Genomic DNA, 24505 nt, shown 5'->3' on the forward strand with positions numbered 1-24505 from the left:
CCAACCCCTCTGCCTAAGGCCTGAATGCAAGTGAATTCTGGCTTCTAAAATGGGCCAACAGCAAACTCCACCTTCCTCCAGCTCTCAGATCAACGCAGTTAGCAGAAGCTCTTCACCTGCGCAGGCTCCGGTCCTACATCGGAGAAAGAAGGCTGCTGTTCACCATCAAGATGGCCACCGGTAAAATTACAGAGCCGAACTTCTGGGATCACTGCTCTTGGCGCATTCCTCCCCCTTATCTCCGGTCTTCAGCACAGCTGCTAGCAAACCGTAACCGGCTAGTACTAACCGACAGATTCCTGCCAAAGCAAATGCTGCCCTCACTGCAAGCCATCGACGGGGACCTCCAAGAAGTGGTCAATAATAAAAAATACAGGAAGGGTATCCTCGTCGAACTGAAAATGTAAAACTGTGCTTTGTTAATAATCTGATTTATCTTTTTTTCTCATGTGTATCTCTTTTGTAAATATGTTTTGTTAACCCCTGGCACCACCATGCCGTGACGGGACTAATTGTATGTCTATCATTGCTGCAATTAAAGATTCTATTCTATTCTATTATCCTGCACCACACTCGATGCAATATGAATATTTCTCTGCGACATCATCTATCTATGGAGGTGGATTATTTAGCTTCGGCTTATGTCCAGTGGTTTTATTTATTTATTTTTATTTAGTTCTCACGAGTGACACCAGCTGGTGCCACTATCTGCCCAGCCATCACTCTGACCTTGGGGAAGGTAAGTCCGATGGGGTAACTTTTACGATGTTTTTTTTTTTTCCATTATTTTAATATTATTATTATATTGGTCTCCCAGCGTAATAGAGCCTTGCTCGCTTCCACCAAGGAGGGATTCGAGCCTGGGACCATCAGGCTGGTAGTCCAGCGTCTTAACCAATGGGCCGTCGCACCCCTTTTTATTATTATTATTATTAGCAGTGGCAAATGATGCAAGAATCGCTTACACAGCAGCAGGACGCTGGACTACCAGCCTGATGGACCCAGGCTCGAATCCTGCCTTGGTGGAAGCGAGCAAGGCTCTATTACGCTGGGAGACCGATATAATAATATTAAAATGATGGGGGGAAAAAAAACAAAAAAAAACACCATCGTAAAAGTTACCCCATCGGACTTACCTTCCCCAAGGTCGGAGTGATGGCTGAGGCAGATAGTGGCACCAGCTGGTGTCACTCGTGAGAACTAAATAAAAATAAATAAATAAAACCACTGGACATAAGCTGAAGCTAAACAATCCACCTCCATAGATGGATGATGTCACAGAGAAATATTCATATTGCATCGCGTGTGGTGCAGGATAATGTCACTTGCATTCAGGCCTTAGGCAGAGGGGTTGGTTCAAAAAGTTGGAGACAGTCTCCCGAGCAAGACAGTGGAGCAAGTGGCGCTGTCCCCTGTAAGGCTACCACAAGAGAAGGGCAAGACCATCCAGCCCAACCAAGTGGAAGTGTTTCCTGCGCAACTGCACTAGTGACCACCCAGGAAGGAAGAAAGCGCCAATGCATGAAGTGGAGCATTGAAATAAATACATACGTCATCCGAACATACTATAAAATAACTAGGCTAGAGACCAATATGACAATGTACAGATCATGACTACATACCGAATGGTTGGAACAATACTAGGATATTCAGGTCACTGAACAGCGATTAGCAAACCAAAGAAGGACCATCATCACGAAGAACCTAATAGCTCCTGCCATCTTGGAAAAAATCAAGCAGGATGTCAGCGATCAACTGCAAAGCACAAAGATGACAGATTGATTGATAGCCTTGTGTGGAGAATTTAATATTAGTAGTGACAAATTAGCATTAGCATTACCATTAGTAGAGGCATATGATGCAAAAAAGCAAGCTTATGCAGCATCAGCCAAAAAAAAAAAAAAAAAAAAAACATGCTCCCATTTCACCCCTCTGTTCGTTCCAAGTACCTGTCCAGCTCAGCCTTAAATTTATTTAGGCTATCAACTTCCACAACAAAGGATGGAAGTCTGTTCCACCAACGAACCACCCGCTGGCTAAAGGCAAACTTCCACACATCTATCCTACATCTGTCTTTCTCAGTTTGAATTTATGCCCTGTCAAATGATTATTCTGAGCAAGGGGAAAAATTCCATCAGCATTGAGCATGCTCAAACCATTCAAGGCTTTATACCCCTCAATCAGATCACCTCGCAGGTGCCTAGTCTTTAGAGACTGTAATTTGCAAAATTTAAGCCTTTCTTTGTAAGAGCAACCCTTTGTTCCATTCACTAATCTTGTTGCTCTTCTCTGTACTTGTTCCAACATCTATATCCTTCTTAAAATGAGGCCTCCAGACCTGTATACAGTACTCAAGGTGTGGCCTGACCATTGCCTTATATAAGGGGATAATCACCTCCTTATCCCTGCTAGAAAAATTCCTGTATATCATTATGACCTACTCTTGCAAACCATCTGCACTGCTCAGAAAAATTTCATATCTGCCTGCACAATTACCCCCACGTCCTTTTCGTTCTCTACCACTGTCAGTGTAGTCCCACAGAGTTGATACATCGCTCTGGGGTTGCTGCTTCCCATGCATAGTACTTTGTATTTGTCAATGTTAAACTTCATTTGCCACCTCTCAGCCCATCTGCTCAACTTTTCTAGATCTTGTTGCAGCAGCGTACTGTCATTAGTGTCCTTAACAACCTTGCCAACCTTCATATCGTCTGCAAACTTGGACATTAAGCTTGATATACCATCATCAATATCATTTATAAATACAGAAAACAACAATGGACCCAATACTGAACACTGAGGGACTCCACTAATAACATTAGTCCACGATGAGCAGTGTCCATTGATTACCACTCTCTGTCTTCTCCCACTCATCCATCCCTTTATGCATAGCAGCAATTTGCCTCCAATGCCACACTGCTCCAATTTGTGCGGCAGTCTTCCATGTGCAACTTTATCAAAAGCCTTTCTTAAAATCCAAATGTATGATATCAAAGATATTCTCTGCATCCAGTTCCTTTGTGACCACATCATAGTATCCAATCAAATTGGTCAGGCAAGACTTTCCCTTAATAAAACCATGCTGTGTCCGAGCTATAACTGAAGTCTTGTCTAGATGATCCTGCAGTGCTTCTTTAACCAGTGCCTCCATTAGTTTTCCTGGAACAGAAGTTAAACTAACAGGTCTATAATTACTTGTGTTGCCCTTTGATCCTCCTTTGTGAATTGGGGTCACATTTGCACATCTCCAGTCCATGGGTACCTCCACTGAGTCCAAAGAAGCTCTCATAATTATGGCTAAGGGTTTGCTTACTTCCTTTGCTGCCTCCATTAATGTAACTGGATAGATCCCGTCCACCCCGGATACCTTTTTTATGTTTATCCTCAACAATTTCTCCTCCACTTTCCTCTCAGTTATTGCGAAATCATCCAGCTCACTGCCAGAGTTTTTAACTCACCTCTAGTATTCCCCTCCCCGAATAACTCCTCATGGGTGAATGTAGATGCAAAATACTCATTTAGTTTGTTAGCCACCTGAGCAGGATCATCAACAGTTGAACCATCAATATCCAGTGGACCAATCTGATTCATCCCTTTCCTTCTAGAGTTTACATAGGTAAGGAACGCTTTGTTGTTTTTTTTTTGCATCCTGTGCCAAGGTTTTCTTATAATCTGCCTTTGCCTGCCTTATCTCCTTGTGACTTGGTTACAGACCAGCTTATATCTATCATAGGCTTCCGTGTCACTCATTAATTTATATGTATCCCATGCATTTTTCTTCTCTGCCACATGTCTCATTAGTTCATCTGACATCAATTTAGGCCTAAACGTTGAACAGTATTTCTTAGTTGGTATGTAAAGCCTAGTAGCTTCCAAGATAAATTCTTTGAATGCTTCCCATTTTGAATTTGCTGTTGGTAACATTATCAGTTGGTCCCACCGTATAGAATTTAAATACTGTCTCAGACCACCGTAGTCACCTTTACGAAAGCAAAAACCCTTCCCTTTACCCCTGATCGTAGTTACCTCTTTGAGTAAATCCCACTTCAGCACACTGTGATCACTGACACTTAGTGGTTCCTTTATCTGCAGAGTCTTAATGCATGAAGAATCACTACTAATAATCAGATCAAGAGTATTACTCCCCTCTAGTTGCCTCCCGAACGTGCTGATGTAGAAAACAATCATCCAATAAATCCCCAAAAGCCTTGCTAGTGTGTGAGTGACAACCCACAAATTCCAGTCAATATCTGGGAAATTAAAATCCCTCATTATAAGACTCTCTGATTTACTGGCCCACTCTATTTCCCTGTACAGTTACTTATTATACTCATCAGAGTTATTAGGCCTATTACACATCCAACTCTCAATTTTGATCTCCCAATGCTTATATCACACCAAACTGATTTGACACTACACTGTCCAGTGATGTCAACTGGCTTCACTTCCTTGGATTTTATGTATTTCTTAACTAATAGTATAACCCCTGCTCCCTTCCTACCTTGTCTATCCTTCCTGTACACATTGTACTCCCCAAATTTCAGTTCTGCATTCGTTATATCTGTGTGACACCACGTCTCTGATATCCCAAATGATGCAAGGCAGTAAGCATATAGCACATCCAACAACAACAACAACAACAAAAAAATAACCTACCCATCTCCTCCAATAATTTGTGTAACTCTTAAATTTATTCGAACAATTCAATTCCACATCACATAGTAGTTTATTCTAACAATCAATCTGAAAAGCAAATTTTGGACATCTATCCTGGAACCGTCCTTTTTCAATTTAAATTTATGAACAACCAGTTCAGTTGAATTAATGACTCTTAAACTAATAACGATAATAACGCTGAAACGACAACATATTATTATTTAGGTAACTGTTATTGTTACAATACAGAAAAAAAATGAATAAAGTAACCAAATTAATTAAATTAAACAATGAAAGTTTGTTGTTAATTAATTAATTAAATTAAATAATGAAAGTTTTATATAATTAAACAATGAAAAAGTTTGTACACTGAAAGCCTATTTTCCTCACAAGAAGAGATCCTCAGCTCTTTGCGAAGTTGGCATGATGATGCTGGTGCTGCTGCTGCTGCTGCTTGTTGCACAAAAAAGACTGAAGAAGTCCATTACCAAAGACAAAAGCAAACACCCAAATATGAAAATTAACTGAATTTCAAAAATTATAAGAACAGGAGTATCACATGTATGATTTATTCACCCACACTTGTCAACACTCAAAGGTGACATTTCCATAGTTAACCACTGGAAAGCATCCAGATACTCACTAGTGGCCACACCTTGAGTACTGTATACAGATCTTGAGGCCTCATTTCAAGAAGGATGTAGAGCTTCTGGAACGAGTACAGAGAAGGGCAACAAGATTAGTGAATGGAACAAAGGGTTGCTCTTATGAAGAAAGGCTTAAGTTTTGTATATTACACTGTCTGGAGACGAGGCACCGGCGATGTGATCTGATAGAGGTGTATAAAGCCTGGAATAGTTTGAGCATGCTCAGTTCTGATGGGATTCTTCCTCTTGCTCAGAATAATCACCAGAGAAAGGCATAAATTCAAATTGAGGAAAGACAGATGTATGATAGATGTGCAGAAGTTTGCCTTTAGCCAGTGGGTAGTTGGTTGGTGGAACAGACTTCCATATTTTGTTGTGGAAGTTGATAGCCTAAATAAATTTAAGGCTCAGCTGGACAAGTATTTCGAATGAACGGAGGGGTGAAATGGGAGTGGTTTTTTTTTTTTTTTTTTTTTTGGCTGCTGCATAAGCTTGCTTTCTTGCATCATATGCCTCTACTAATGCTAATGCCCTTTTATGACCCGGGAATAGAACAGAAAGGGAGAACTAAGAAATCTACAAAAAACAAAAATTCAAATATGTCTAGCCCTCTTCAGGATAATTTAAAAAACCAAAAAAAAAAAAAAAAAAAAAATGAAATGAAATGTAAATTTTTTGAGTTGACAAATGGTGAATTGACAGAGCCAAAACAAATGCAAATATACACAATAAAATTACCAAATGCTGAAGAAAATAATTATATAAATAAAATAAATAAAATAGTACTGTTAACTAAATGACAGCTTAAAACAAGGTAATATAAGAACATATAAAGGGACGGCTCAAATGCACTCCAAAGATAGTGTAAAAAAAGGGGGAAGAAGAAAGGCAAGAGAAAAAGAATTTCCTAAGTATTATTTGGTAGAGACTGACTGTTTGTACCAAATAATAAATTCAAATGGGAAAAATAAAAGGAGAATTTATATAGTATATTTGACCAATAAACATATAGTTCAGTTGAATTAATCTTTACTCTTAAATTATAATTTCACATTAATAATGCTGAAACTACAGCGCTTTGTGTTTAGTTACTACTGTTACCACATTATTTTGGATATATCATAGGTATCAATTCCCCCAAAACAAATTATGAAAAAAAAGTGTGTTCAAGGAACTAGCAGTTTCATATTGGAAACTGAAAAGAGTGAATACTGTGTGTACTCATATCTACTGTACATCCTACTACTGTATTTCCAATAGGGAAATTTAGCTAAAAATTGGCTGTATATTTGCCTCGATGTATTCAGCTGCAAAGTAATTTTTGTAAGCAACAGGACTCGTCAGAGACTAATTACTAAGTTTCTTCTCTCAGCTAGAGATGCAATAATGAATATATCAGAGGAATGCTTAATTGCAAACAGCTGCATATGGAGGGGAATACTGCTACAGTTCAAATGCATTACATTAGTTACAAAGTAAATTTTTGTAAACAACAGCACATGACATTCTTCCTTTGACTAGATGTTACATTTAGAATAGAAAACTTCTGAGGGCTAAACTAGACAAAATATACAGGAACTGATAAGTTATTTATGAAGAAATGAATCATATTATAGGCATTATATTGAAGTTGCACTGTATTAAATTATTAAATTAAAAAAGTTCCATTTTGTATGTTTAGTTTTTAATAGTTGGAAGAGGATTGGCTGTATTTGAGTTTATTTTTTTGTAGATTAGTTAGGTCTCTCAGTTTGTTCTGTTAGGTCATACAGTGAACTGCGTTTCAGCAGTTCACTGTATAATACTGACCTTTTGGGTGTCAATAAGTGTGAGTGCTTCCCTGAAGAAATTGTGTTTGTGATGCTCCTATTCTTTTGAATGTTTTAATTACTTTTTATTATTGTATGATTTCAGTTTATTAACTGCATAAGTATTTGTCTGTTTTTGCCCTTAGTAATCCTGTATTTGCTTGTCCCATGAGGACCCTCCCCCCCAGCAGGCCTTGTAATGTCCTGCACCTGTTTTCCAGGCTGCTCTATGACATCATTTAGTGAAATTGCATTATTACTACATAATTGAATTTTAAGAGAAGCCACAGCTAATAGAAGCAGCACAGTAATATATTTCAGCTGTTCTTGCATTGTTCTTCCACCAAAAAAGTGTTAGTCTATGTATCCCTTCCCACCAAAAAAGTGCTCTTACCAAGAAAGACTTCATTTCTGCAAATTTCAGCATCTTGAAATCAGGCACCTGCAGGGGTGGGATCAGATTGAGTAAGTTAAATTCTGATGGAATCCTTCCTATTGCTGAGACAACACACACACACACACACACACACACACACACACACACACACACACACACACACACACACACACACACACACACACACACACACACACACACACAAATTGAGGAAGAATAATCGCAGACTAGAACTATAGAAATTTGCTTTCAGCCATTGCTTTTTGGGGCGACTCTGTAGCCAGTTGGGAAGGAGCAGCAGTGCATAGCACACACTTCTTGATTAGACCGGGGTTCGAGCCCATCACCACCAAATATGGAGGATGCGGAAAGGTCAGGGAATGACCACCGCATATCCCGGAGCAATATGGCCTTAGTTGCTAATGCTCCTAAAAACCAAACAACACACACACACACACACACACACACACACACACACACACACACACACACACACACACACACACACACACATTGCTTTTTGGAACAAGCTTTCATCTGATGTTGGAAGTGGGTAGTTTGAATAAATTTAAAGAACTAGACAAATTGTTAGAGAGTTGTTGTTGTTTGTTATTTGGTTTTTAGGAGTATTAGCAGCTAGGGCCATATTGCTCCGTGGATATGCGGTGGTCATTCCCTGACCTTTCCTCATCCTCCGTATTTAGTGGTCACGGGCTTGAACCTCAGTCTAATCAAGAAGTGTGTGCTACGCACTACTGCTCCTGCCCACCTGGCTACGGAGGCGCCAATTGTTAGAGAGGACAGACAGATGATGTGGGAGGTGGTTTTAATTTCTTTTTTTGGCTGATGCTGTGTAAGCTTGCATTCTTGCATCATTTGCCATTACTAATATTAATACAAATACTAAATTTTTCCAAAGACAAAGAAGATATTTGTTTAAAGTACATGATAGCCTCAATATCTTTTTGTGCTGTTAAGCATCCAGATGAAAACATTTGTCTAGGGCTCATAATATACATTTTCAAAAAGGTTCTGTTTATATGCATTTCTTATTGTTTCTTTATTTTTAGGTATGCTGAGTCTGAATACAACCAGTTTTTGCCTAGCATAAATGATTTTCTGGAAATGAAAGAAAAGTAAATATGCAATTATACTATAACAGATTTAATAACAATGTTTAACTTCTCTACAAAATCGACATTAATATCTTCTACAATAAAACAACAATCTAAAAAAATCACAAATGAAAACAAGTAGAAACCCTGCTCTGTGGTTAATCAAAAAAATATTTTCTTAAAAGTGCACGTTTGAATGCTTTTGTCCTTTGTGGTTGGTGTGATCATCCTGAACCAAGAACCAGATATAGATATAGTTGCCTATCATAGATTCATACCACCTTCCTTTGGTGCTTCTTTTCCATTGACTATATGTTCTGGTGGAGTCTCTCATTGCGCTCTTCACCAACATTGCCCAGATTTAGTCTGAAAAAATCTATTGTACCTAATTGACATTCTGCATCTCATTTTTGCACAATTTTCAATCATCCTGTTAACTAGTTCTTGTTTGTTTGTTTGTTTGTTTGGTTTTTAGGAGCATTAGCAACTAAGGCCATATCGCTCCGGGATATGTGGTGGTCATTCCCTGACCTTTCTGCATCCTCCGTATTTGGTGGTGACGGGCTCGAATCCCGGTCTAATCAAGAAGCGTGTGCTATGCACTGCTGCTCCTTCCCACCTGGCTACGGAGGCACCTAACTAATTCTCTGTAATTTTCACTCTTCAATCCTGGGAATAATTGTGCAGTCAGACATGAATGAGTAGTAAAGACAGGCTGTTAGGAAAGTTCATGGGGTTTTGTCAGTAATATACAGGTATTTTTCCAGGAGGGTTATCTGTCACTGTTGTGAACAGCGTTCATCTTCTTGGTGTGATTTTTGACAATAAATTGAACTTTTCAGAACACATTAAACATTTACAGACTGTTTGCCAAAAAAAAATGAACTTACTAAGAGTTATCTCTTCTACATCATGGGGTGCAGATCATTACACGTTACTTCACTTGTATAGAGCCCTAATCAGATCTCGCCTTGATTATGGCCTCGGTATATGATTCTACTAAGGAAAGTGTGCTAGCACAGCTTGTCCCTATTTAACATTCTGCCCTCAGGATTGCTGTAGGTTCTTATAGAACATCGCCAGTACAAAGTCTTTATATTGAAGCCCATGAACCTCCCCTCGGACTCAGGAGAAAGATATTACTCCTGAACTATGCGGCCAAAATTCAAAGTCTAACTACTCACCCCCATTAGGCCAATACTTAATGATCCACAGTTCTTAATGCACTATAGAAATAAACCTAGAGCAGTTCAACCTACTGGCATCAGATTGCAGGCATTATCACAAACCTGGAATATACATCTTGACAAAGTCCTCCAAGATTCAATCAGTGCAGATTCTCCATGGTCTTCTATTAAAGCATCCTGTGACAGCTATTTCCTAAACTGGGGAAAACATTCGCTTGCAAATATCAATATACAGCAACTCCATACTACTCACACACAAAATTATCCATGTTTTACAAAAGTATACACTGCTGGATCAAAGTCTGAAAGTGGAGTCGGGGCTGCAGCCGTTTTTCCCTATAACATCATCTCTGTTTCCCTGCCCACTGAATGCAACAGTTATACAGCTGAATTATGTGCCATCAACTTTGCCTTAGAAAATATCCTCCATCTATCCATCCAAAAAAAGTGTGATATATACAGACATAGAGTGCACTTTTAGCCTTGCATAATTCCTTCTCGCCAACACATCCTGTTTGTTTGTTTGTTTGTTTGTTTGTTTGGTTTTTAGGAGCATTAGCAACTAAGGCCATATTGCTCCGGGATATGCGGTGGTCATTCGTTTGTTACAGGATCAAGGGTATGAACTCCATACCCTTGATCCTGTAATAACAACAATAAAAACTCAGCTGATGCATATCCAAGAACACCAGTAAGTAGTCATCTTTTGTTGGATCCCAGACCACACTGGAATATCAGGGAATTACAAAGTGGATTATGCAGCAAAGCAATCATCCAACATAGCATTGACATATTACCATGTTCCATATATTGACTACAGATCCTATATAAGACGTGTGTAAGGAACAGTGGACTCTTCTATGGCAAGCTCTACTGCAGAACAAGCTCCTTCAAATAAAATCTGAACCATAGTTATGGGCTTCCAGTTTCCGTGTAAACAGAAAGGAAGAATTCCTCCTATTCAGAGTGCGAATCGTTCACAGTCACCTCACCCATCTTTATCTACTCACAGGAGACGATCCTCTGAAGTGTACGCACTGCAACTCTCTTCTCATAATCAAACAATTTCTCATTGATTGTACGCTATACACTGATGCCCGAAAAGCCTCATTCAGTATTCTACAAAATCTTCAAGAACCTTTAACACTTCATCATATTATAGGCAATGATGCAAATCTTCCACAATTTTTCTGCTTTCTAAAAGGGATACAGCTATATGATCACCTCTGACATGATTCTATAATCACAATGTCTGAACTCCATACCCTTGATAGGTGCAATATGGCCCTAGTAGCCTTTGCGCCAGAAATAACAATACCAATACGAGAAGGGTTAAGGAGATGATTAACTTGTTGTGTATGGTGAATGTTCGGCAACATCTTGAGTACTGCATACAGGTTTTGGAAGCCTCCATTTAGGAAGGATGTGGATCTGCGTTGGAACAGTTGCAGAGAACAGTAATTAGATTAGTGAGGGAAACAAAAGGATACTTTTAGCAAGGAAGACTTCATTTCTTCAAAATGGCATATGGAAACTAGGCACCTGTGAGAAGATCTGATTGGGGTCTTTAAGGCTATAAATGGTGATGGCATCTTTACTCTTGCTCAGACAATTCACACGAGGGGACACTAATTTAAATTGAGGAAGGATGGTTGCTGAATAGATGTGTGGAAATTTGCTTTCAGCCAATTATATTTTAATTTTTGGAATAAAATTCCATCTGTTATTGTTGTAAGTGGATAGTTTGAATAAATTTAAGGAAGAATTAGACAAATTATTAGAGTGGATGTACTGGTGTTGGTGCGGGATTTTTTTTTTTTTTTTTTTTTTTTGCTGCTGCTGTATCAGCTTGCTGCTTGCATCATTTGCAACTACTAATACTAAGAGGGCATTCACCACAAGATGAGATAACTGCCTGGAATTTTACTTAGCATTAGTCATTTTGTCTGAAATAGACAAAAACTACATATATTACTTGTTTTTACTAGCCATGAACTAGTGACAAGGGACAAGGTATTCTTGTATTGATTGCGGCCTCCAGGGTTACCACTATATACCGCTGTAGCATCTGTAGGTTATTTATAGTCGGCAAGTGTGTGTATGTGGGTGTGTGTAAGTATATATGTGTGTTGTGATGGTTGTTGTTTGCCGGCCCTGGAGTCTTAGCAGCCGGGAGGCAGGGAGCACGCTACTTGCGTCCCAACTCCCGTCCCTAGCCACGTGGAGGCGCTCCAGGAACTATCTAAATTACACTTAGTGGGATTCCAACAAGTGGAATCCCGGTTATAGTAAATAATGAATAGGGAGGATAAAGTAGGGGAAAAGAAAGTAGAAGAAGAAATGAGAGCAAAACACTCTCTCAGGAAAAAGAAGAAACAGGAAAGAGGAAAACACTAGTTGGAAAATCTAACAAGCGAGAGAGCTTGAAGAGGTAAAATTTTGAAGCCTGAAGGCTTGTACATTTGAAAGAAAGATTCCCCTAGCCGGGAAGGGAAGCCCAACTTGCACCGACAAGGGGAAAAAGAAAAGTCTCAAGGAAAGAACATAGGTAATTGTACAAGTGGCTATTAGATAGCCACTTAAAAGAATAAATTAAGATAAATAATAAAATACTTATGTCACCGATATGAAACATAGCAGTAAACATATTAACAAATACTGCATAAGCAGAGAGTAAAATATACAATATTTACAAAATAAGTAATTAAAATCTTGGCTGAAAAATTAGTCAACCAAGAAATTAACAGAAATAGTCAACCAGAAGAAATGTAGAAACATATATACAAAACACAAAGAGACAAACAGAACTCACCCAAGGCAAAGATATGCCAAAGGCAAAACCAATAAATACTGTACAAATAAATTAGTTAACCGAATCAAAAGCAATTCTAAATTTAAATCTAAGTATAACAGATCAAAATAAGTTAAGTATTAAACAATAATTAATTAATATGCAGAGAAAATGTCTCTGCACAAGTAATCTAATCTATAAACATATGTACATAACCAGCAAGTGCAAAGCTGCTACCACAAGCTGCGAAAAACAAAACTTGTTTCAAATAACAAGACACGTAGAATTAACAATAATGCATAGGTAAGCATTAAAAAAAAAAAAAAAAAAAAAAAAATGGATGTCAATTGCCAACAAAGCAATTGGATCTGAGAGGGCGGGGAGAGGTCCATCCCACCCCTCAGAACCAAAACCCATTTACAACTAAAAATGCTAGACTAAGAACTATATGGTACTAGCAAAAACCCAACTGATTGCAGCTGCAATCAGGCAGGAAAGAAAAATACAACAAATAATCAGCCCTGCAGGAAAACAAAATTAAATCAAAACACAAGCAGCAAGAGAAGCAGCCAGCAGTAAGACAGGCTAGAGAGGAAAATCATCTCACTCAACAAGAATAGCCAACTGAAGGTTGGATCTGAGGGAGCAGGGAGAGGTCCATCCCACTCCTCAGAGCCAAACAGACAACGCAAGAAGAGAAAAACTGTCTCTTCAACATAATAATGAGCTAACTACACAAGTAATGTGCAATATAAACATTTAAGATTAACTGCTGATTTAAAACACAATAAAATCAGTTACTCTCAATTCTGAGAGCAAACAACAAATCAAACAAAAGCACCATGATATTAACAAGATAATTACAGTATTTACAAAATACATACAATTTAACACAGAAAATCATTTCAGGCAACCCGGACAGAGTTCGAAGTGGGAGAGGGGAGGTCCATCTCTCCCACTCGGCCAGGCAAAAATCTGAAACAAGTCTCCAGAAAAATACACAAAAACTCTGCGTCCAAAACACAAGACAATTTAGGCAAGGAAGAAACTCCTCTCAAAAAAAAAAAAAAAAAAAAATCAATACAGTAATATATATAAATATTAAGAACAAATAAGTGTAAAGTGTAAAGTGTGTTTAGGGTCAAGCGGCACCAGGGGTTTCCCCCATCTCCGCGTAGTTTACATTGTAGGTGAACCAGTTTACTGGAAAAGCCAGAGATTTAAAAGTGTATGGACTTTGTATATGTGTGATGCCTTGTACCGTTGTTCATCTGGTCATTTAGCCGCCAGACCTCTACTGAGGCCCGACGTTGCCCCACTTTCGCCCCGTGGAGGCAGACCAGGTATCCACTTGAATATAGTTCACTCTGGCAGGTCCTGCCACCTAATTTCCTGAGATTTCAGTGGCTAGGACCTAAAAAAAAAATAAATAAATAAAATAAAATAAAATAAAATAAAATAAATAAAAATGTGATCACGTTGAGGAGGAAGTGCTAGGAGGTCAAAAGAAATGGTGGGCGAAATTGATTTTCACTTGTGGAATTTAGATTGTGTGGGGCGTTCACTAGCGTGCAGGTAGAGTGGGGAGGGAGACTGAAGACTGGGGGGGGAGATAGATAGAAGTATGGAGCCGATAGGGAAGACAACTCCAGTTTACAGTGGGCATGCCCATGCCCCACCAGAAGGAAAAGAAGGGGTGGCGAGAAGGGGAGGTGACAGCAGGGCTGTCCCCTCATCCCCCGCCAGGGAAGGGTAGAAAGTAGGCCAGGCAAGGGAGCTGGCCTATTCGCCAACAGGGCATACATGTGGGGTGGCTTCAGTCGGGCGCCAAGGCGTCAGGGCTGTCCCATTTGGCTGTCCCAGGAGTGGAGTGAAGATATCTCTGTCCAGGTTTTCAGTCCAGGTCTGTATGACATTTGTGCAGATCATGCTTGGTCTTTTATTAAGTAGTTACTCGTGGGATCCAGGTCCATCCACTGGTGGATATTCAGTAGGATAGGTTTCAGTCACAGTCAGGGTGGACTCCCGAAGGTCCGATTGTAGTCAATGCGTTTGGTTAACAGTTCTCAAATGGAATCGGTGTCCTCCATCGGTCAGTATTTGGGAGAGTGCAGTTCGGGCACAGTCCAGTTTTATCTTGGTTCATCATTTGTTGTGATTGTTGTTGTATTTATCCTAGTTGTCCTAGATTTTCCGGCAAAGGAAGAGTCTGGCGTCTTACAAAGAGGCACTGAGCAAAGTTGGTTAGGGCATTGTAGGTTCCCTCGTCCTCCAGTAGGTAGTGCTCCTGATTTTTGGGGTTGAACTGGACTCGTGTGATGAGGTGTCCACGCAGATCTTCGTACAGTTCACACTACGAAATCAAGGGTTATTCCTTGATAAAGCCGCTCTTCTCCGGAAGACACTATTAGCAAAAGAAGAGAAGGCAGAAAGAGAGTCCGCCGACCCAACCAGGCGCCAAAAATCATCTAAATTATATACATTTGTATAGATAGACAATTGTTGTCTTAAATCCACATATAAATTACAATGTAGGACAATATGTTCAACCGTCTCCTCAGAGCCACAAGAGCAGAGAGGAGAGGGGACGAGTCCAAATCTATACAAACGAGAATTAATTCCATGTCCCGTGATTAAGAAAGTGGGAAATAACCCAAGTTGAAGCCAGTTAAAATTTTTATCTTTAATAAAAACACGAGGAAAGAAAGCATATGTGATTCTGCCGAGAGAGGAATCATCCCAAGAGTGTTGCCACTCTTCCAAAGCAAGATTGGAAAGTCTGGCCAGATCAACATTTGTAGAGTTCTCATAATTATTAGCAAAATCTCCCACCGAGGCAGGAGAGAGAGATTTCCTATGGTAAGACAAGAAATGCAATATAATTTCCAGGTAGATAGGGAGAAGACCATTAATAACAAGCAGGGCATCAGTAGAAACAGTTCTACATGCCCTGCAAGTATAGAGAAGGAAGGACCGCTGCGCCTGCAGAAGGTATTTTTGGACCAGTGAATTAACTGATATGAGGACATGCAATAAATACTTTGGGTTGTGCTTAAAAAAGAAGCTTCTAAGTACAATCCAAGGGCCGACCGGGCTAGCCAGGTGGTAAAGTGCTTGCCTGGCAACCCAAAGGTTGTGGGTTTGAATCCCACCTTGGGCTTGGATCATAGTAAAATGCAAAAGCTTTGGGAGGTGCATTATGGCCACAGAAGCCGATGCGCCAACAATAAAAAAAAAAAAACCAACCCGAGGTACTTCCTGATTAGCACACTTCAGAGAAACACCTCCATGATGAGTAATAGGTGGCTTAATCTTGACTTAACTGATCTGTAAGTAGTTACAGTCTTGTACTCTGAAAACCTTAACTTGTGCACATCACTCCACTGACAGAGCTGACCCAATATGAATTTAGCTCTTTTGTCATATATGATTAATCTAGATTAATCATATATGACAAAAACCACATTAGCATTAGTAGAGGCATATGATGCAAGAAAGCAAGCTTATACAGCATCAGCCAAAAAAACTTCCACAATGACAGATGGAAGTTTGTTCTAGCAATTTCCTTTACCTGCTGAATAAAGGAAAATTTCTGCACATCTGTTCTGCAAATGTGTTTCTTCAATTTGAATTTATGCCCCCTCAGGTGCATAACTGAGCAAGAGGAAGAATCTCATCAGCATTGAGTTTGCTCAAGCCTTATACACCCAGTTACATCACATTGCAGTTGCCTAATCTCAAGACACTGCAATTTGCTGAACTTAAGTCTTTTCTTGGTAAGAGCAACCCTTTGTTCCCCTCATCAATCTTGTTCTCTGTACTTGTTCCAGCAGCTCTACATCTTTCCTAAAATGAGGCCTCCAGACCTGTATGCAGTACTCAGGATGTGGCCTGATAATCACCTCCTTATCCCTGATAGCAAATTCCTGATAAGAAATTAAGCTGTGCTGGGAGCCTGCCTGCCTGTACTGCTCAGTAAACTTCATATCTGACTGAACAATCACCTCCAAGTGTTTTTCATTCTCCATACCGTACCAACTGTGTAGTACCACACAGTTGGTGCGTTACTCTGGGTTTACTGCTACCCATATGCAGTACTTTGCATTTGTCAACGTTAAACTTCATTTGCCACTTCTCAGACCATCTGCCCAACTTTGCTAGATCCTGTTGCAGAAGTGTCCTGTCATTAACAACCTTGAAAACCATCATATCATCAGCAAACTTGGACATTAAACCAGATATATCTTCATCAATATCATTGATAAATAGAGCAACAATGGGCCAAACACCGAACTCTGGGGAACTCCGCTAATAACATTTGTCCACAAAAAGTAATGTCCATTGGTTACCACTCTCTGTCATCTCCCACTCAACCATCCCTTTATCCATTGTAGCAAGTTGCCCTTATGCCATACTGCTCCAATTTGTACAGTAGTCTTCCATGTGCAACAGTATCAAAAGTTTTCTTGAAATCCAAGTATATGATATCAAAACTATTTTTGGCATTCACTTCCTTTGTGACCACATCATAGTATCTAATCAAATTGGTTAGACAAGACTTTCCCTTAACAAACCCATCCTGCATCTAAACTACAACTGCAGTCTTGTCTAGATGATCCTGCAATACTTCATTAACCAGTGACTCCATTATTTTCTCTGGAACAGAAGTTAAACTAACGTCTATAATTACTCGTGTCACCCTTTGATCCCTATTTGTGAATTGGGGATACATTTGTACATCTCCAGTCCACAGGGACCTCCCTTGAATCCAGAGATGATCTCATAATAATGGTTAAAGGTTTGCTTACTTCTTTTGCTGCCTCCTTTAATATAACTGGATAGATCCCAACCATCCCATATGCCTTTCATATGTTTAATTTCAACAATTTCTCCTCCGCTTTGCCCTGAGTTATTACAAAATTCTTTAACTCCCTGATAGACTTTGACAAACTTCTGGCATACCCCTCTGAAAATAACTCCTCATGTGTGAATGTAGATGCAAAATACTCATGAATTTTGTCAGCTACCTGAGCAGGATCATCAACAGTCGAACCATCGATATGAAGTGGACCAATCTGATTCATCCCCTTCCTTCTAGAGTTTACATAAGTAAAGACGTCTTTGCTGTTCCTCTTTGTGCATCCTTTGCCAAAGATTTCTCGTGATCTGCCTTTGCTTGCCTAACCTCCTTTGTGACTTGATTACAGATTCACTTATATATCTTCCTTAGTCTTCTGTGTCACCTGATAATTTATATGTATTCCATGCATTTTTCTTCTCTGCCATGAGTCTCATTAGTTCATATCACATCTATTTAGGCCTAAACCTTGAACTGTATTTCTTAGTTGGGACAAAAAGCCTAGTAGCTTCCAGAATTACTTTCTTGAATGCTTCCCATTTAGTGTTTGCTGTTGATAACATCATCAGTTGGTCCTACTGTATAGAATTTAAAGACTGTCTGAGACCACTGTAATCACCTTTACGAAAGCAAAAACCCTTTCCTTTACCCTTGATGGTAGTTACATCTTTAAGTAAATTCCACATCAGTTTGTTGTGATTGCTGCACACGTAGTGGTTCCTTTATCTGCAGATTCTTAAAGAATGAATAATAACTGCTGATAATCAGATCAAGAGTATTACTCCATCTGGATGCCTCTCAATCATGCTGCTGTAGAAAACATTTATCTAATAAATCCACAAAAGTCTCATTAATGTGTGTGTGACCAACCCACAGGTTCCAGTCAATATCTGGGAAGTTAAAATCCCCCATTATAAGACATTCTGATTTACTGGCCTACTCTATTTCTCTGTACAGTTGTTCATTGTACTCATCAGAGTCATTAGGCCTATAACACACTCCTACTCTCATTTTTCCTTTTCCAGTGCTTATGTCACACCTAACTGACTCAACATTGCACTGTCCACCAATGTCAACTGGATACACTGCCAGCCATAGATTTTTTGCGTTTTTAACTAACACCATAATCCTTCCTCCCCTGTCTATCCTTTCTGTACACATTGGCCTCCCCAAATTCAAATTCTGCATTCCTTATATCTGTGTGACACCACATCTCTGATATGCCAACAATATATCTTTGATGTCTTTATCAGCACTTCAGATTCGTCAAATTTATTTACTATACTCCTAGCATCGGTGTACATGCAATTATACATGCCCTGTCTTACTCTTAGCTACCCTAACACATCCCATGTATTTACTTGTTCCATGATGACTCCTAGCAGCTCTTGAAATACCCAGCATCTTGCTTTTCAGGCTGTTGCTCATTCCAATAGAAGTCGTGCGAGAATCACTTTCACCTCTGCCTGTGGCTACTGTTAATCTCTTATTCTGTGAATTCCCCCAAGCTAGCAGTTTTCCTACTCACCTAACACTGTGTAGATAGCATCAGCAAATATTGTTGCACTCTTTCTATTTAAGTGTATCCCTGTAGAAACAATCTCTCCTGTTAACAAGCACAGACCAGGCTGAGAAAAATTCTACCCAATGAGCACATTGCACAATCTCTTCAGGGCCAAATTGATTGATAGGGCTCTTGTCATATACTCCCTGCTATCGATTATTAACTTATACCACAGAATTTATACACTCCATATGGTCATGCTCTACAAACTCATGTAGAATTACATGTGGTTCACATGGTTGGCTCAAGGATTGATCCCTAAGTGCAATCTCCATTCCAGCAAGTATATGTTTATTCCATAAACTTTGATTTCGCCACTAGATTCCTTTCTGACAAGTAATCTTTCAAGATGGAATATAAGTTTGCAGGACAAAGAGCATTGAAGCAATTCATTGCCTCAATCAATTTTGTTGGGAGAGAAACATTTCTTGTTCTTCTGAACAATAATTCTCCTTCTCAAACTCTATAGACCTTTACAAATCTTGATTATTGATTTTTATAATTTTTAGGAGAGAATCCCTTTTAAATGCACTAAACAGATTGAGCTCAGCTAATAGTCTTCCATCTGGCACCCATCTGTAGGAGAGATGCAGCTCAGCTAATGGGCCCCAACTGGCTTTTATTCATAATTTTTGAGTAAGTGAAGTCTTTGGACCTTACTTTTCAATAATAATTGTATATAGCGAGAAATCAAAGATTTGTTTCCCTTGCTTTTGAACAAATATTCTCATGATTGTTGAATGAGTTCAACTCATGAGATTTAAAAATCACAGATCAGATTGCAGCTTACTTTCATGTTTCATAGGCCTCACACCTCTGTAGCTGACTGAATTCATTAGTTTGATTTTTAACCAAGTCAAGAATTATTAATATTTTTGAAAATTTTTTTCACTGCATACTCCACTCTACTCTCTTGTACTATGTCTGTTGTCACTGCTTTGGATTCCTGCACTTTCAACATATTGTTATATGTTGAAATCTGTGATCTTTCTCTTTCTCATTTTTTTCCAATCTCTTCAGTGGCTTCTGAAGAGAATGACACTAAAATTTATCCCTTTATTTTCTGAAATATTTCGGCTTTTGCTCTTTTACATCTATAAATTATATTATTTTACAGTTTATATACTACATCCTATATTATTTCCATTGGTGCAGTTTTGCTCTCTATATTATTCATTCCTGTTTTAATATTTATCTATATGTTAATTATAAGCAAAATATTAATAAAAAATATATTAATTATAAATAATTTTTCTGTTTATACTCCAGGATGACCACATGATGAGAGGAGTTAAACTGTATATATAATCAGTGGCGGACTGGTCAGGGTGTCAGCTCTCCCAATGGCAAGTGGGCCCCCTTGCAATAACATTAGACAATATGTTAAAAATGTTATGACCTTTTAGTAGCTTGAAAATGCAATAGAAGTTCCAATATTATTACTGTATGCAACTAAAATTTACGTTGTATTACTATTTTAATAAAAAAAATTTTAATAAAATCATTTTTATTAAAGGGTGGGCCCCCTTTGTCTCCTGGCAACCAATATTTTTAGACCCAGTCCGCCACTGTATATAATATATGTAAACATAAAACTTTAATGTATGTAAGGGCATGAAAGTGCAAGAACAGACTTCAAAGCCCCATCTTAAGTTCACTTCACTAACTGCAGAAAGAATCTCAACCCTTTTTCCCACCCCCACCAAGTACCAGACCTTACCATGGGGAGGTGAAGCTTCTTTGATCAGAGTTTCTCTTAGAGACCAAAGTAAAGCAAATACAATTTCCATTTCACAGGGGGGGGGGACATGCCTCCTTGTGGCATGCCACCCAATGTTAAAAAAAATAATATAAAAAATTACACAATCAATTTGAAAAATTCAAAATGAAGCTGAATGCATACATTTTAAATTCAATTTTCATTGACAGAAATTATTACCTGGGTTTAAATGTGATGGGAATCTAGAGTTTGTATTTACCACCTTTTAGCTTTAATTTAGTGCAGGTAAGCAGGGGTGTTAGTGAGTATCCTTATAACCAATATTAAATTTATTTTATGAAAGTAAAATTGAAAATTGTTTTAATTTTTTTTATTACAAGTGTTTAAAAATTCCTTTATGTAGTGAAAAAAAAAATTGATGCTCCTAGGTGAAAAATCAGTGGAGAGTATAGATTCCCTTTTCTTCTGGATGTGTGTTCTGTAGGTGGTGCACACAATGCATTTCTAATGTAGCATGCTGCTGGAATAGGTTGGCGATGCCTGGCATAACCATTACAGTATATTACATAGAGTTCAGCTGTTTTATTCAGGAGAAAATTTTTACATGGCATTTATGAGGATTACACAGCACATTTTCCACACAAGAATTACATGGACAGTGAACAGAAGATCTGATAAAACTTCTCCTTGTGAAACTCCAGTATTCATTTGCCTTGCAGGATTGATAAATAAATCTAAGATGAATGATTCTTTGGTTTAACAGGGACTTTATAAAGGCAGATAGATCACCTTTGATGTTGAGCAGTTGTTCAGCAGGTTAAGTTACTTGCGATCCAAAATGTTGCTTGGATGTTGGAATATAAAATAGCCAATTCTGATGTGGCCTTGAATGTATTTAAAAATCATTATTTGGGCTGCAAGGAGATTAGTTACTGTATATCTATTAGTTAAAGTGTAATGGATTTGTCTTGGTGCCTATTCAAGAAGGTAGTTAACACTGGGAGAAGGTTCTTTTCCAAGACTTTCACAAGTGTGGATCCTTTGGATTGGTCTGTAGTGTCTGACTGTGGTTTGGCACAGAATTTCTAATAGTGGGATGACTACATTTGTTCCATTCTGAGTGTTGTTGTTGTTGTTATTTGGTTTTTAGGAGCATTAGCAACTAAGGTCATATTGCTCCGGGGATATGCAGTGGTCATTCCCTGACCTCTCCGCATCCTCCATATTTGGTGGCTCATGGGCTCGAACCCCAGTCTAATCAAGAAGTGTGTGCTACGCACTGCTGCTCCTGCCCACCTGGCTATGGAGGTGCCCCATTCTGAGTGACAAGGAGAGTTATAAATTTTTATCAGTGGTTACATTACAAAAACATTGAGACATTTTATGATAAAATATCAGGTTATTTAAAGTTTGAGATGTTATTTCAATACAGAAGTTGAAATAATTAAAATGCCCTGCATTGAATGCATATTACTGTGCATTCTGTTTTTCTCTTATTCTGTCTGGGGAAGCTTTGTCCCTACCATTGACAGTGATCAATGACAGCAGTGTTGAATCCAGGGGGGGGGGTGACTGGGGTGAGCTTCACCCCTGGTGAAAAAATAGTAATTTTTATTTTATAAAACATGAATTTAATAAATTTATGTCAAATAAACATAACATGAAAAATCAAATCAACTAATGTGGTACTTGTTAGGTGGTACATGGCAAAAATAAATCACTAAAATTCAAAAGACACAAAATTTTCAAAATAATTAAATGGGCAATATTTCTGGCTGCACAAATTGTAACTAAAAGCCACTATTTCAAGTGTCCGCATTTTCATTTTATGGTTTTTAGGTTCCCTTTATTTTCACACGAACTGTCTCTTGATAGTGTTTCACACAAACGGTCTACTTGTGACCAATTCTTTGTTTGTATATCGCAAACAAGATTGCAGGCCGCACGTGAATTAGTTCCTGACAGATGCTATTGTAATTGTAATTATAAAGTGTCCCGCGGCTTTCAGGGGAGTCTGCAGCCACTAATTCATCATCAGCAGTTTTGCTTTATGGTTTTCACATTCCCTTTATTTGTTTTTTTCACACCAAGGGTCTACTTGTGGCTAATTCTTCCTTTATATACCACAAACAAGACGGTTTTGGTCACAGCCTATAAACAATACATTTTATATCCTTTTTTTATTGTATATGCATCAGAGGCGGCTCATTGGTAGGCACTGCGGAACTGCAGCATCCACAGCTTTTTAAATCTAAATACACAGTCAACGGAGTTATATAAAATTAACAATGCAAAGTAATGAATATTTTTATTAACAGATCCCGCATATAGTATACTCATCCTCTATTTCCAGTAATCATTTCAATAATAAACGAATAAAAACACGAGATCATTTTCAACTTTGAAGTTTAACCATAGGTGGAACTGTGTGCTACACAGTTCCCATTTAGGCCCCAGTGGTTGAGTCAATGCTTAGTTGGCAGGTTCTCAATACGCAATTTTAGAGGTAATAAAACAAGTCAAAGGAACTGCGGAGCGAGCAAGCAGTGCCAATTTGAACAGTGCACCAAACTTGAATAAAAAAGTTATTAATCTATTTTCAACAAATAAAAACCGAAGAATGGCTTTTATTTTTAAATAAAACTTTGAGATTACCCAAGTCTGTTAATGGTAAATGTCCAGTGAATGTTTTGTAGTATTTTTAACTTGCTTATTATTATTATTATCTATGTCTACATGTCTTATAGCCAAGGCAATTTAATGTAACTTTAAGAAGCTGCACCCCCATACATCAATCATGAGCTGCCACTGATATGCATCTGCTGTAATATTGAAAGATTGCATGAAGATAAGTTTAGAGGGCCCGAATGAGTTATCAGAAATATTAATAAATGAAGTGATTGATACAAAAGCAAAGAAGAATAAGATTATTACAATATAGTACTTGTATGTTTGTTTTATAATTTGTATAATTTTTTTTTTTGCAAATTTTAATCAGTGATTATTGTCAGTAATGTGGTTTTTGTGAACTGACTATTAGTATTTAGATGTTAAATAATAAATATTTCCTTTTGTTTTCTCATATTATAACATTCATAAATATGCATAATCTGTATATTTATATTTACGCATATATATATGCATATTATGCATAAATTTAAATATACAGATTTGTTTGTAACATATACATATGTTGCAAATATTAAATAATAATAAAAAAATATATACTACATGTACCCCCCCCCCCCCCCGAAGTTTACATTCTTCTCCCCGGCATGTACCCCCAAAGTTTACATTCTTCTCCCCGGCATGTACCCCCAAAGTTTACATTCTCCCCCTGGGTGCAAATGCTCTGGATTCAACACTGAGTGACAGTCTTAGGTTTAAGCTCACTTCAGAAATGACTGTCATCCATGAGTCAACTTAGAATTACTAATTTCATTTTTAATTCGAATGGTATCAGCAAAGAGGTGAATCTGCTATTCAATTAAAAATTTAGACACTGCCATTATATCCTGTTTATAGAGCAGAAAGTCTCGAGATAGGTTGTAGATTACCTGTTGTTACTTCTGGCTAGGTGCTTGGACTTTGAAAACAATCAGAGCTGATCTCCTAGGTACTGGATTGGTGGTAATTCTAGTATTTTTGGGAAAACTAGTGGAACAGAGAACACCCCCCCCCCCAGTTGTTTTCTGAGGGCTAGTGGGGTAGAAGGGGTGTGCCTATTAAATTTTAATATAAAGTTAATTTCTAAATTGGATT

General features: G+C 38.3%; 2 protein-coding genes across 3 annotated transcripts in view; one reads left to right on the forward strand and one right to left on the reverse strand.

The window, feature by feature from the left end:
* LOC150088182 (solute carrier family 2, facilitated glucose transporter member 1-like) overlaps window positions 1-24505 on the forward strand; it is a 345132-nt gene that overhangs the window by 199699 nt on the left and 120928 nt on the right. The window lies entirely within an intron of this gene.
* The window catches only part of Scox (Synthesis of cytochrome c oxidase), a 307125-nt gene continuing 290128 nt past the window's right edge, over window positions 7509-24505 (reverse strand). The window contains exon 8 of the transcript XR_016546732.1: window positions 7509-7553. The gene's annotated coding sequence lies outside the window, so the exon portion shown is untranslated. The remainder of the gene's footprint in view (window positions 7554-24505) is intronic.

The sequence above is a fragment of the Mastigoproctus giganteus genome, chromosome 3 (assembly GCF_048544385.1).
Source record: "Mastigoproctus giganteus isolate SK-2022 chromosome 3, ASM4854438v1, whole genome shotgun sequence".
NCBI lineage: Eukaryota > Metazoa > Arthropoda > Arachnida > Uropygi > Thelyphonidae > Mastigoproctus > Mastigoproctus giganteus.